The sequence below is a fragment of the Cherax quadricarinatus genome, chromosome 49 (assembly GCF_038502225.1).
Source record: "Cherax quadricarinatus isolate ZL_2023a chromosome 49, ASM3850222v1, whole genome shotgun sequence".
Classification (NCBI taxonomy): Eukaryota; Metazoa; Arthropoda; class Malacostraca; order Decapoda; family Parastacidae; genus Cherax; species Cherax quadricarinatus.
In genome coordinates this window covers 6,580,559-6,593,712 of record NC_091340.1, presented here as the reverse complement: position 1 = coordinate 6,593,712, position 13,154 = coordinate 6,580,559, and positions in this window count along the sequence as shown.

Genomic DNA, 13,154 nt, shown 5'->3' with positions numbered 1-13,154 from the left:
TAAAGTTCCGTGTGTCCAGTGAGGTCTGTGGTCAGACCCTTGAATTGTACCACTAAGTCACCCGCCTGACCAGTGTTTGACAGCTGATTTCTCAGCCCTGAGCGTATGAGCCCCCTTGTACAGAAAGCTTTTATGCTCGTCGCTCGTGATGTTCTGTAGAATCGTACCTGCTACGATTCCCATCGAGATTTGTTTCACTTCACCTCCAGACCGTCAGAGTGCAGTTATATGTAGAGAAACAAGTCTGGGGACGCTTAGACTAACCTCTGCTATAACTCCAACTGTCGAGAGATGATACTCGTCAAGCCGCAGCCAGGCCTGTCGGCAGGCGCTGTGTCAGCCTCGTGTCACAAGCTTCAGTGAGCAGCCTGCACAAAGAAGATGTCACTTTGACTGCTAGCTCGCTCACTGCAGTCTGGTGTATGATGTTACGACTCCCAGATGTTTCGCCCAGTCGTCTCTGCCACGACTCGCTCCACAACTCGCTCCACGCTCGCCGGCAGTGACAGCCCAGCGACAGTACCAGTCGAGGAGTGTCCTGAGTCGCTTGCCAGAAGTCCTGCCCAGTTGCCGAGTTTTGTCGACGCCTCACTCGAGGGCACCAGCATGTCGTGCCCCAGGTTGAGTGAAAACCTGCAGCGACTCCTACGATGTCTGCTTCACCGTTCCAGAGGAGACCGTACCCTGTTACGTCACAGCTCAGCCGCAGCGATGTCTCCCGTGTTGCAGTATCTGTCCAGACGCAGGAAGGCGTGCAGTGATGCACTTCGATGCTCACTGCCTATGACCACGATGTTTAGCACACCCCACATGTTTTTTCTTCCCTCCCTGTAGGAAGTTTTTTTTCCATGTCCATATGTATATATATGTTTTTATTTTGTGTTCTGTGCCCTGTTCCTACGAGAGAGAGACCGAGTTTCTTTTACTACCAGTATTGTCGCGTCGGGACGACGCGCGGTAGGTGGCCGAGCGTATGTAGACAGCCTGTACTGTCTGCACAGACAGCCCATGCTGTCTGCCAGCTTAGTTCATATTTCGCGCCACTCAGGTGCTGCCATCTATAGGCCTTGCCACTTCAGTATGCCCAGACTTGCCTCGCCCTCACTCACACAGCGGCCTGGCATCAAGACACAAGTACTCCCAGCTCTCTCTCGTGGCATGGCCCTGCCCGGGCCATGGGCACAAACACACAAGCCTGTGTAACCCACCACTACTTAACAATAAACTAAGAAGCCTCCGAAGAAGTATATCATTCACACCCGCTTGCAGCACCTACCAAACAACCTCTTTATAGTGTTAATGTTCTAGTGTTGTGTTAATGTTCTAGTGTTGTGTTAATGTTCTAGTGTTGTGTTAATGTTCTAGTGTTGTGTTAATGTTCTAGTGTTGTGTTAATGTTCTAGTGTTGTGTTGGTGTTCTAGTGTTGTGTTAATGTTCTAGTGTTGTGTTGGTGTTCTAGTGTTGTGTTAATGTTCTAGTGTTGTGTTAATGTTCTAGTGTTGTGTTAATGTTCTAGTGTTGTGTTAATGTTCTAGTGTTGTGTTAATGTTCTAGTGTTGTGTTGGTGTTCTAGTGTTGTGTTAATGTTCTAGTGTTGTGTTAATGTTCTAGTGTTGTGTTAATGTTCTAGTGTTGTGTTAATGTTCTAGTGTTGTGTTAATGTTCTAGTGTTGTGTTAATGTTCTAGTGTTGTGTTAATGTTCTAGTGTTGTGTTAATGTTCTAGTGTTGTGTTAATGTTCTAGTGTTGTGTTAATGTTCTAGTGTTGTGTTAATGTTCTAGTGTTGTGTTGGTGTTCTAGTGTTGTGTTAATGTTCTAGTGTTGTGTTAATGTTCTAGTGTTGTGTTAATGTTCTAGTGTTGTGTTAATGTTCTAGTGTTGTGTTAATGTTCTAGTGTTGTGTTAATGTTCTAGTGTTGTGTTAATGTTCTAGTGTTGTGTTAATGTTCTAGTGTTGTGTTAATGTTCTAGTGTTGTGTTAATGTTCTAGTGTTGTGTTAATGTTCTAGTGTTGTGTTGGTGTTCTAGTGTTGTGTTAATGTTCTAGTGTTGTGTTAATGTTCTAGTGTTGTGTTAATGTTCTAGTGTTGTGTTGGTGTTCTAGTGTTGTGTTAATGTTCTAGTGTTGTGTTAATGTTCTAGTGTTGTGTTAATGTTCTAGTGTTGTGTTAATGTTCTAGTGTTGTGTTAATGTTCTAGTGTTGTGTTGGTGTTCTAGTGTTGTGTTAATGTTCTAGTGTTGTGTTAATGTTCTAGTGTTGTGTTAATGTTCTAGTGTTGTGTTAATGTTCTAGTGTTGTGTTAATGTTCTAGTGTTGTGTTAATGTTCTAGTGTTGTGTTAATGTTCTAGTGTTGTGTTAATGTTCTAGTGTTGTGTTAATGTTCTAGTGTTGTGTTAATGTTCTAGTGTTGTGTTAATGTTCTAGTGTTGTGTTAATGTTCTAGTGTTGTGTTAATGTTCTAGTGTTGTGTTAATGTTCTAGTGTTGTGTTAATGTTCTAGCGTTGTGTTGGTGTTCTAGTGTTGTGTTAATGTTCTAGTGTTGTGTTAATGTTCTAGTGTTGTGCTAATGTTCTAGCGTTGTGTTGGTGTTCTAGTGTTGTGTTAATGTTCTAGTGTTGTGTTGGTGTTCTAGTGTTGTGTTGGTGTTCTAGTGTTGTGTTAGTGTTCTAGTGTTGTGTTAATGTTCTAGTGTTGTGTTAATGTTCTAGTGTTGTGTTAATGTTCTAGTGTTGTGTTAATGTTCTAGTGTTGTGTTAATGTTCTAGTGTTGTGTTAATGTTCTAGTGTTGTGTTAATGTTCTAGTGTTGTGTTAATGTTCTAGTGTTGTGTTAATGTTCTAGCGTTGTGTTGGTGTTCTAGTGTTGTGTTAATGTTCTAGTGTTGTGTTAATGTTCTAGTGTTGTGTTAATGTTCTAGTGTTGTGTTAATGTTCTAGTGTTGTGTTAATGTTCTAGTGTTGTGTTAATGTTCTAGTGTTGTGTTAATGTTCTAGTGTTGTGTTAATGTTCTAGTGTTGTGTTGGTGTTCTAGTGTTGTGTTAATGTTCTAGTGTTGTGTTGGTGTTCTAGTGTTGTGTTAATGTTCTAGTGTTGTGTTAATGTTCTAGTGTTGTGTTAATGTTCTAGTGTTGTGTTAATGTTCTAGTGTTGTGTTAATGTTCTAGTGTTGTGTTGGTGTTCTAGTGTTGTGTTAATGTTCTAGTGTTGTGTTAATGTTCTAGTGTTGTGTTAATGTTCTAGTGTTGTGTTAATGTTCTAGTGTTGTGTTAATGTTCTAGTGTTGTGTTAATGTTCTAGTGTTGTGTTAATGTTCTAGTGTTGTGTTAATGTTCTAGTGTTGTGTTAATGTTCTAGTGTTGTGTTAATGTTCTAGTGTTGTGTTAATGTTCTAGTGTTGTGTTGGTGTTCTAGTGTTGTGTTAATGTTCTAGTGTTGTGTTAATGTTCTAGTGTTGTGTTAATGTTCTAGTGTTGTGTTAATGTTCTAGTGTTGTGTTAATGTTCTAGTGTTGTGTTAATGTTCTAGTGTTGTGTTAATGTTCTAGTGTTGTGTTAATGTTCTAGTGTTGTGTTAATGTTCTAGTGTTGTGTTAATGTTCTAGTGTTGTGTTAATGTTCTAGTGTTGTGTTGGTGTTCTAGTGTTGTGTTAATGTTCTAGTGTTGTGTTAATGTTCTAGTGTTGTGTTAATGTTCTAGTGTTGTGTTGGTGTTCTAGTGTTGTGTTAATGTTCTAGTGTTGTGTTAATGTTCTAGTGTTGTGTTAATGTTCTAGTGTTGTGTTAATGTTCTAGTGTTGTGTTAATGTTCTAGTGTTGTGTTGGTGTTCTAGTGTTGTGTTAATGTTCTAGTGTTGTGTTAATGTTCTAGTGTTGTGTTAATGTTCTAGTGTTGTGTTAATGTTCTAGTGTTGTGTTAATGTTCTAGTGTTGTGTTAATGTTCTAGTGTTGTGTTAATGTTCTAGTGTTGTGTTAATGTTCTAGTGTTGTGTTAATGTTCTAGTGTTGTGTTAATGTTCTAGTGTTGTGTTAATGTTCTAGTGTTGTGTTAATGTTCTAGTGTTGTGTTAATGTTCTAGTGTTGTGTTAATGTTCTAGTGTTGTGTTAATGTTCTAGTGTTGTGTTAATGTTCTAGTGTTGTGTTAATGTTCTAGTGTTGTGTTAATGTTCTAGCGTTGTGTTGGTGTTCTAGTGTTGTGTTAATGTTCTAGTGTTGTGTTAATGTTCTAGTGTTGTGCTAATGTTCTAGCGTTGTGTTGGTGTTCTAGTGTTGTGTTAATGTTCTAGTGTTGTGTTGGTGTTCTAGTGTTGTGTTGGTGTTCTAGTGTTGTGTTAGTGTTCTAGTGTTGTGTTAATGTTCTAGTGTTGTGTTAATGTTCTAGTGTTGTGTTAATGTTCTAGTGTTGTGTTAATGTTCTAGTGTTGTATTAATGTTCTAGTGTTGTGTTAATGTTCTAGTGTTGTGTTAATGTTCTAGTGTTGTGTTAATGTTCTAGTGTTGTGTTAATGTTCTAGCGTTGTGTTGGTGTTCTAGTGTTGTGTTAATGTTCTAGTGTTGTGTTAATGTTCTAGTGTTGTGTTAATGTTCTAGTGTTGTGTTAATGTTCTAGCGTTGTGTTGGTGTTCTAGTGTTGTGTTAATGTTCTAGCGTTGTGTTGGTGTTCTAGTGTTGTGTTAATGTTCTAGTGTTGTGTTAATGTTCTAGTGTTGTGTTAATGTTCTAGTGTTGTGTTAATGTTCTAGTGTTGTGTTAATGTTCTAGTGTTGTGTTAATGTTCTAGTGTTGTGTTAATGTTCTAGTGTTGTGTTAATGTTCTAGTGTTGTGTTAATGTTCTAGTGTTGTGTTAATGTTCTAGCGTTGTGTTGGTGTTCTAGTGTTGTGTTAATGTTCTAGTGTTGTGTTAATGTTCTAGTGTTGTGCTAATGTTCTAGCGTTGTGTTGGTGTTCTAGTGTTGTGTTAATGTTCTAGTGTTGTGTTGGTGTTCTAGTGTTGTGTTGGTGTTCTAGTGTTGTGTTAGTGTTCTAGTGTTGTGTTAATGTTCTAGTGTTGTGTTAATGTTCTAGTGTTGTGTTAATGTTCTAGTGTTGTGTTAATGTTCTAGTGTTGTGTTAATGTTCTAGTGTTGTGTTAATGTTCTAGTGTTGTGTTAATGTTCTAGTGTTGTGTTAATGTTCTAGTGTTGTGTTAATGTTCTAGTGTTGTGTTAATGTTCTAGTGTTGTGTTAATGTTCTAGTGTTGTGTTAATGTTCTAGTGTTGTGTTAATGTTCTAGTGTTGTGTTAATGTTCTAGTGTTGTGTTAATGTTCTAGTGTTGTGTTAATGTTCTAGCGTTGTGTTGGTGTTCTAGTGTTGTGTTAATGTTCTAGTGTTGTGTTAATGTTCTAGTGTTGTGTTAATGTTCTAGCGTTGTGTTGGTGTTCTAGTGTTGTGTTAATGTTCTAGTGTTGTGTTGGTGTTCTAGTGTTGTGTTAATGTTCTAGTGTTGTGTTAATGTTCTAGTGTTGTGTTAATGTTCTAGTGTTGTGTTGGTGTTCTAGTGTTGTGTTAATGTTCTAGTGTTGTGTTGGTGTTCTAGTGTTGTGTTAATGTTCTAGTGTTGTGTTAATGTTCTAGTGTTGTGTTAATGTTCTAGTGTTGTGTTAATGTTCTAGTGTTGTGTTAATGTTCTAGTGTTGTGTTAATGTTCTAGTGTTGTGTTAATGTTCTAGTGTTGTGTTAATGTTCTAGTGTTGTGTTAATGTTCTAGTGTTGTGTTAATGTTCTAGTGTTGTGTTAATGTTCTAGTGTTGTGTTGGTGTTCTAGTGTTGTGTTGGTGTTCTAGTGTTGTGTTAATGTTCTAGTGTTGTGTTGGTGTTCTAGTGTTGTGTTAATGTTCTAGTGTTGTGTTAATGTTCTAGTGTTGTGTTAATGTTCTAGTGTTGTGTTAATGTTCTAGTGTTGTGTTAATGTTCTAGTGTTGTGTTAATGTTCTAGTGTTGTGTTAATGTTCTAGTGTTGTGTTAATGTTCTAGTGTTGTGTTAATGTTCTAGTGTTGTGTTAATGTTCTAGTGTTGTGTTAATGTTCTAGTGTTGTGTTAATGTTCTAGTGTTGTGTTAATGTTCTAGCGTTGTGTTGGTGTTCTAGTGTTGTTAATGTTCTAGTGTTGTGTTGGTGTTCTAGTGTTGTGTTAATGTTCTAGTGTTGTGTTAATGTTCTAGTGTTGTGTTAATGTTCTAGTGTTGTGTTAATGTTCTAGTGTTGTGTTAATGTTCTAGTGTTGTGTTAATGTTCTAGCGTTGTGTTGGTGTTCTAGTGTTGTGTTAATGTTCTAGTGTTGTGTTGGTGTTCTAGTGTTGTGTTAATGTTCTAGTGTTGTGTTAATGTTCTAGTGTTGTGTTAATGTTCTAGTGTTGTGTTAATGTTCTAGTGTTGTGTTAATGTTCTAGTGTTGTGTTAATGTTCTAGTGTTGTGTTAATGTTCTAGCGTTGTGTTGGTGTTCTAGTGTTGTGTTAATGTTCTAGTGTTGTGTTGGTGTTCTAGTGTTGTGTTAATGTTCTAGTGTTGTGTTAATGTTCTAGTGTTGTGTTAATGTTCTAGTGTTGTGTTAATGTTCTAGTGTTGTGTTAATGTTCTAGTGTTGTGTTAATGTTCTAGCGTTGTGTTAATGTTCTAGTGTTGTGTTAATGTTCTAGTGTTGTGTTGGTGTTCTAGTGTTGTGTTAATGTTCTAGTGTTGTGTTGGTGTTCTAGTGTTGTGTTAATGTTCTAGTGTTGTGTTAATGTTCTAGTGTTCTGTTAATGTTCTAGTGTTGTGTTAATGTTCTAGTGTTGTGTTAATGTTCTAGTGTTGTGTTAATGTTCTAGCGTTGTGTTAATGTTCTAGTGTTGTGTTAATGTTCTAGTGTTGTGTTGGTGTTCTAGTGTTGTGTTAATGTTCTAGTAATGTGTTAATGTTCTAGTGTTGTGTTAATGTTCTAGTGTTGTGTTGGTGTTCTAGTGTTGTGTTAATGTTCTAGTGTTGTGTTAATGTTCTAGTGTTGTGTTAATGTTCTAGTGTTGTGTTAATGTTCTAGTGTTGTGTTAATGTTCTAGTGTTGTGTTAATGTTCTAGTGTTGTGTTAATGTTCTAGTGTTGTGTTAATGTTCTAGTGTTGTGTTAATGTTCTAGTGTTGTGTTAATGTTCTAGTGTTGTGTTAATGTTCTAGTGTTGTGTTAATGTTCTAGCGTTGTGTTAATGTTCTAGCGTTGTGTTAATGTTCTAGTGTTGTGTTAATGTTCTAGTGTTGTGTTGGTGTTCTAGTGTTGTGTTAATGTTCTAGCGTTGTGTTAATGTTCTAGTGTTGTGTTAATGTTCTAGTGTTGTGTTGGTGTTCTAGTGTTGTGTTAATGTTCTAGTGTTGTGTTAATGTTCTAGTGTTGTGTTAATGTTCTAGTGTTGTGTTGGTGTTCTAGTGTTGTGTTAGTGTTCTAGTGTTGTGTTAATGTTCTAGTGTTGTGTTAATGTTCTAGTGTTGTGTTAATGTTCTAGTGTTGTGTTAATGTTCTAGTGTTGTGTTAATGTTCTAGTGTTGTGTTAATGTTCTAGTGTTGTGTTAATGTTCTAGTGTTGTGTTAATGTTCTAGTGTTGTGTTAATGTTCTAGTGTTGTGTTAATGTTCTAGTGTTGTGTTAATGTTCTAGTGTTGTGTTAATGTTCTAGTGTTGTGTTAATGTTCTAGTGTTGTGTTAATGTTCTGGTGTTGTGTTAATGTTCTAGTGTTGTGTTAATGTTCTAGTGTTGTGTTAATGTTCTAGTGTTGTGTTAATGTTCTAGCGTTGTGTTAATGTTCTAGTGTTGTGTTGCTTTTCTAGTGTTGTGTTGCTTTTCTAGTGTTGTGTTGCTGTTCTAGTGTTTTGTTGCAGTTCTAGTGTTGTGTTGTTGTACTAGTGTTGTGTTGGTGTTCTAGTGTTGTGTTGTTGTACTAGTGTTGTGTTGGTGTTCTAGTGTTGTGTTGTTGTACAAGTGTTGTGTTGGTGTTCTAGTGTTGTGTTGTTGTACCAGTGTTGTGTTGGTGTTCTAGTGTTGTGCTGTTGTACTAGTGTTGTGTTGGTGTTCTAGTGTTGTGTTGGTGTTCTAGTGTTGTGTTGGTGTTCTAGTGTTGTGTTGGTGTTTTAGTGTTGTGTTGGTGTTCTAGTGTTGTGTTGTTGTACTAGTGTTGTGTTGGTGTTCTAGTGTTGTGTTGGTGTTCTAGTGTTGTGTTGGTGTTTTAGTGTTGTGTTGGTGTTCTAGTGTTGTGTTGTTGTACTAGTGTTATGTTGGTGTTCTAGTGTTGTGTTGGTGTTCTAGTGTGTTTCTGTTCTAGTGTTGTCTTGCTGTTCTGGAGTGTTGTGTTAGTGTTCTAGTGTTGTTAGTGTTCTAGTGTTGTTAGTGTTCTAGTGTTGTTAGTGTTATAGTGTTGTGTTAGTGTTCTAGTGTTGTTAGTGTTATAGTGTTGTGTTAGTGTTCTAGTGTTGTTAGTGTTATAGTGTTGTTAGTGTTATAGTGTTGTTAGTGTTCTAGTGTTATAGTGTTGTGTTAGTGTTCTAGTGTTGTTAGTGTTCTAGTGTTGTTAGTGTTATAGTGTTGTGTTAGTGTTCTAGTGTTGTTAGTGTTATAGTGTTGTTAGTGTTATAGTGTTGTTAGTGTTCTAGTGTTATAGTGTTGTGTTAGTGTTCTCGTGTTGTTAGTGTTCTAGTGTTGTGTTAGTGTTCCAGTGTTGTTAGTGTTCTAGTGTTGTTAGTGTTCTAGTGTTGTTAGTGTTCTAGTGTTGTTAGTGTTCTAGTGTTGTTAGTGTTCTAGTGTTGTTAGTGTTCTAGTGTTGTTTTAGTGTTCTAGTGTTGTTTTAGTGTTCTAGTGTTGTGTTAGTGTTCTAGTGTTGTGTTGGTGTTCTAATGTTGTGTTGGTGCTCTAATCTTGTGTTGGTGTTCTAGTGTTGTGTTGGTGTTCTAGTGTTGTGTTGGTGTTCTAGTGTTGTGTTAATGTTCTAGTGTTGTGTTGGTGTTCTAGTGTTGTGTTAATGTTCTAGTGTTGTGTTAATGTTCTAGTGTTGTGTTAATGTTCTAGTGTTGTGTTAATGTTCTAGTGTTGTGTTAATGTTCTAGCGTTGTGTTAATGTTCTAGTGTTGTGTTAATGTTCTAGTGTTGTGTTGGTGTTCTAGTGTTGTGTTAATGTTCTAGTGTTGTGTTAATGTTCTAGTGTTGTGTTAATGTTCTAGTGTTGTGTTGGTGTTCTAGTGTTGTGTTAATGTTCTAGTGTTGTGTTAATGTTCTAGTGTTGTGTTAATGTTCTAGTGTTGTGTTAATGTTCTAGTGTTGTGTTAATGTTCTAGTGTTGTGTTAATGTTCTAGTGTTGTGTTAATGTTCTAGTGTTGTGTTAATGTTCTAGTGTTGTGTTAATGTTCTAGTGTTGTGTTAATGTTCTAGTGTTGTGTTAATGTTCTAGCGTTGTGTTGGTGTTCTAGTGTTGTGTTAATGTTCTAGTGTTGTGTTGGTGTTCTAGTGTTGTGTTAATGTTCTAGTGTTGTGTTAATGTTCTAGTGTTGTGTTAATGTTCTAGTGTTGTGTTAATGTTCTAGTGTTGTGTTAATGTTCTAGTGTTGTGTTAATGTTCTAGCGTTGTGTTGGTGTTCTAGTGTTGTGTTAATGTTCTAGTGTTGTGTTGGTGTTCTAGTGTTGTGTTAATGTTCTAGTGTTGTGTTAATGTTCTAGTGTTGTGTTAATGTTCTAGTGTTGTGTTAATGTTCTAGTGTTGTGTTAATGTTCTAGTGTTGTGTTAATGTTCTAGCGTTGTGTTAATGTTCTAGTGTTGTGTTAATGTTCTAGTGTTGTGTTGGTGTTCTAGTGTTGTGTTAATGTTCTAGTGTTGTGTTGGTGTTCTAGTGTTGTGTTAATGTTCTAGTGTTGTGTTAATGTTCTAGTGTTGTGTTAATGTTCTAGTGTTGTGTTAATGTTCTAGTGTTGTGTTAATGTTCTAGTGTTGTGTTAATGTTCTAGCGTTGTGTTAATGTTCTAGTGTTGTGTTAATGTTCTAGTGTTGTGTTGGTGTTCTAGTGTTGTGTTAATGTTCTAGTGTTGTGTTAATGTTCTAGTGTTGTGTTAATGTTCTAGTGTTGTGTTGGTGTTCTAGTGTTGTGTTAATGTTCTAGTGTTGTGTTAATGTTCTAGTGTTGTGTTGGTGTTCTAGTGTTGTGTTAATGTTCTAGTGTTGTGTTAATGTTCTAGTGTTGTGTTAATGTTCTAGTGTTGTGTTGGTGTTCTAGTGTTGTGTTAGTGTTCTAGTGTTGTGTTAATGTTCTAGTGTTGTGTTAATGTTCTAGTGTTGTGTTAATGTTCTAGTGTTGTGTTAATGTTCTAGTGTTGTGTTAATGTTCTAGTGTTGTGTTAATGTTCTAGTGTTGTGTTAATGTTCTAGTGTTGTGTTAATGTTCTAGTGTTGTGTTAATGTTCTAGTGTTGTGTTAATGTTCTAGTGTTGTGTTAATGTTCTAGTGTTGTGTTAATGTTCTAGTGTTGTTAGTGTTATAGTGTTGTTAGTGTTCTAGTGTTATAGTGTTGTGTTAGTGTTCTAGTGTTGTTAGTGTTCTAGTGTTGTGTTAGTGTTCCAGTGTTGTTAGTGTTCTAGTGTTGTTAGTGTTATAGTGTTGTGTTAGTGTTCTAGTGTTGTTAGTGTTATAGTGTTGTTAGTGTTATAGTGTTGTTAGTGTTCTAGTGTTATAGTGTTGTGTTAGTGTTCTAGTGTTGTTAGTGTTCTAGTGTTGTGTTAGTGTTCCAGTGTTGTTAGTGTTCTAGTGTTGTTAGTGTTCTAGTGTTGTTAGTGTTCTAGTGTTGTTAGTGTTCTAGTGTTGTTAGTGTTCTAGTGTTGTTTTAGTGTTCTAGTGTTGTTTTAGTGTTCTAGTGTTGTGTTAGTGTTCTAGTGTTGTGTTGGTGTTCTAATGTTGTGTTGGTGCTCTAATCTTGTGTTGGTGTTCTAGTGTTGTGTTGGTGTTCTACTGTTGTGTTAGTGATCTAGTGTTGTGTTGGTGTTCTAGTGTTGTGTTAGTGATCTAGTGTTGTGTTGGTGTTCTAGTGTTAGTGATCTAGTGTTGTGTTAGTGTTCTAGTGTTGTTAGTTATCTAGTGTTGTGTTAGTGTTCTAGTGTTGTTAGTGTTCTAGTGTTGTGTTAGTGTTCTAGTGTTGTGTTGGTGTTCTAGTGTTGTTAGTGTTCTAGTGTTGTGTTGGTGTTCTAGTGTTGTGTTAGTGTTCTAGTGTTGTGTTAGTGTTCTAGTGTTGTGCTAGTGTTCTAGTGTTGTGTTAGTGATCTAGTGTTGTGTTAGTGTTCTAGTGTTGTGCTAGTGTTCTAGTGTTGTGTTAGTGATCTAGTGTTGTGTTCTAGTGTTGTGTTGGTGTTCTAGTGTTGTGTTAGTTTTCTAGTGCTGTGTTAGTGTTCTAGTGTTGTGTTGGTGTTCTAGTGTTGTGTTAGTGTTCTAGTGTTGTGTTGGTGTTCTAATGTTGTGTTGGTGTTCTAGTGTTGTGTTAGTGTTCTAGTGTTGTGTTAGTGATCTAGTGTTGTGTTGGTGTTCTAGTGTTGTGTTAGTGATCTAGTTTTGTGTTGGTGTTCTAGTGTTGTGTTGGTGTTCTAGTGTTGTGTTAGTGTTCTAGTGTTGTGTTGGTGTTCTAGTGTTGTGTTAGTGATCTAGTGTTGTGTTAGTGTTCTAGTGTTGTGTTGGTGTTCTAGTGTTGTGTTAGTGTTCTAGTGTTGTGTTGGTGTTCTAGTGTTGTGTTAGTGATCTAGTGTTGTGTTAGTGTTCTAGTGTTGTGTTAGTGATCTAGTGTTGTGTTGGTGTTCTAGTGTTGTGTTAGTGATCTAGTGTTGTGTTAGTGTTCTAGTGTTGTGTTGGTGTTCTAGTGTTGTGTTAGTGTTCTAGTGTTGTGTTGGTGTTCTAGTGTTGTGTTGGTGTTCTAGTGTTGTGTTTGTGATCTAGTGCTGTGTTGGTGTTCTAGTGTTGTGTTAGTGTTCTAGTGTTGTGTTGGTGTTCTAGTCTTGTGTTGGTGTTCTAGTGTTGTGTTAATGTTCTAGTGTTGTGTTGGTGTTCTAGTGTTGTGTTGGTGTTCTAGTGTTGTGTTAGTGACCTAGTGTTGTGTTGGTGTTCTAGTGTTGTGTTGGTGTTCTAGTGTTGTGTTGGTGTTCTAGTGTTGTGTTAGTGATCTAGTGTTGTGTTAGTGATCTAGTGTTGTGTTAGTGTTCTAGTGTTGTGTTGGTGTTCTAGTGTTGTGTTAGTGTTCTAGTGTTGTGTTGGTGTTCTAGTGTTGTGTTGGTGTTCTAGTGTTGTGTTGGTGTTCTAGTGTTGTGTTGGTGTTCTAGTGTTGTGTTAGTGATCTAGTGTTGTGTTGGTGTTCTAGTGTTGTGTTAGTGTTCTAGTGTTGTTTTAGTGTTCTAGTTTTGTGTTAGTGTTCTAGTGTTGTGCTAGTGTTCTAGTATTGTGTTGGTGTTCTAGTGTTGTTAGTGATCTAGTGTTGTATTAGTGTTCTAGTGTTGTGTTAGTGATCTAGTGTTGTGTTGGTGTTCTAGTGTTGTGTTGGTGTTCTAGAGTGTTGTGTTAGTGTTCTAGTGTTGTGTTAGTGTTCTAGTGTTGTTAGTGTTCTAGAGTTGTGTTGGTGTTCTAGTGTTGTGTTGGTATTCTAGAGTGTTGTGTTAGTGTTCTAGTGTTGCGTTAGTGTTCTAGTGTTGTGTTAGTGTTCTAGTGTTGTGTTGGTGTTCTAGTGTTGTGTTGGTGTTCTAGTGTTGTGCTGGTGTTCTAGTGTTGTGTTGGTGTTCTAGTGTTGTGCTGGTGTTCTAGTGTTGTTAGTGTTCTAGTGTTGTGTTAGTGTTCTAGTGTTGTGTTGGTGTTCTAGTTTTGTGTTGGTGTTCTAGTGTGCTGGTGTTCTAGTGTTGTGTTAGTGTTCTAGTGTTGTTAGTGTTCTAGTGTTGTTAGTGTTCTAGTGTTGTCTTAGTGTTCTAGTGTTGTTAGTGTTCTAGTGTTGCTAGTGTTCTAGTGTTGTTAGTGTTCTAGTGTTGTGTTAGTGTTCTAGTGTTCTAGTGTTCTAGTGTTGTTAGTGTTCTAGTCTTGTCTTACTTTTCTAGTGTTGTTAGTGTTCTAGTGTTGTTAGTGTTCTAATGTTGTCTTAG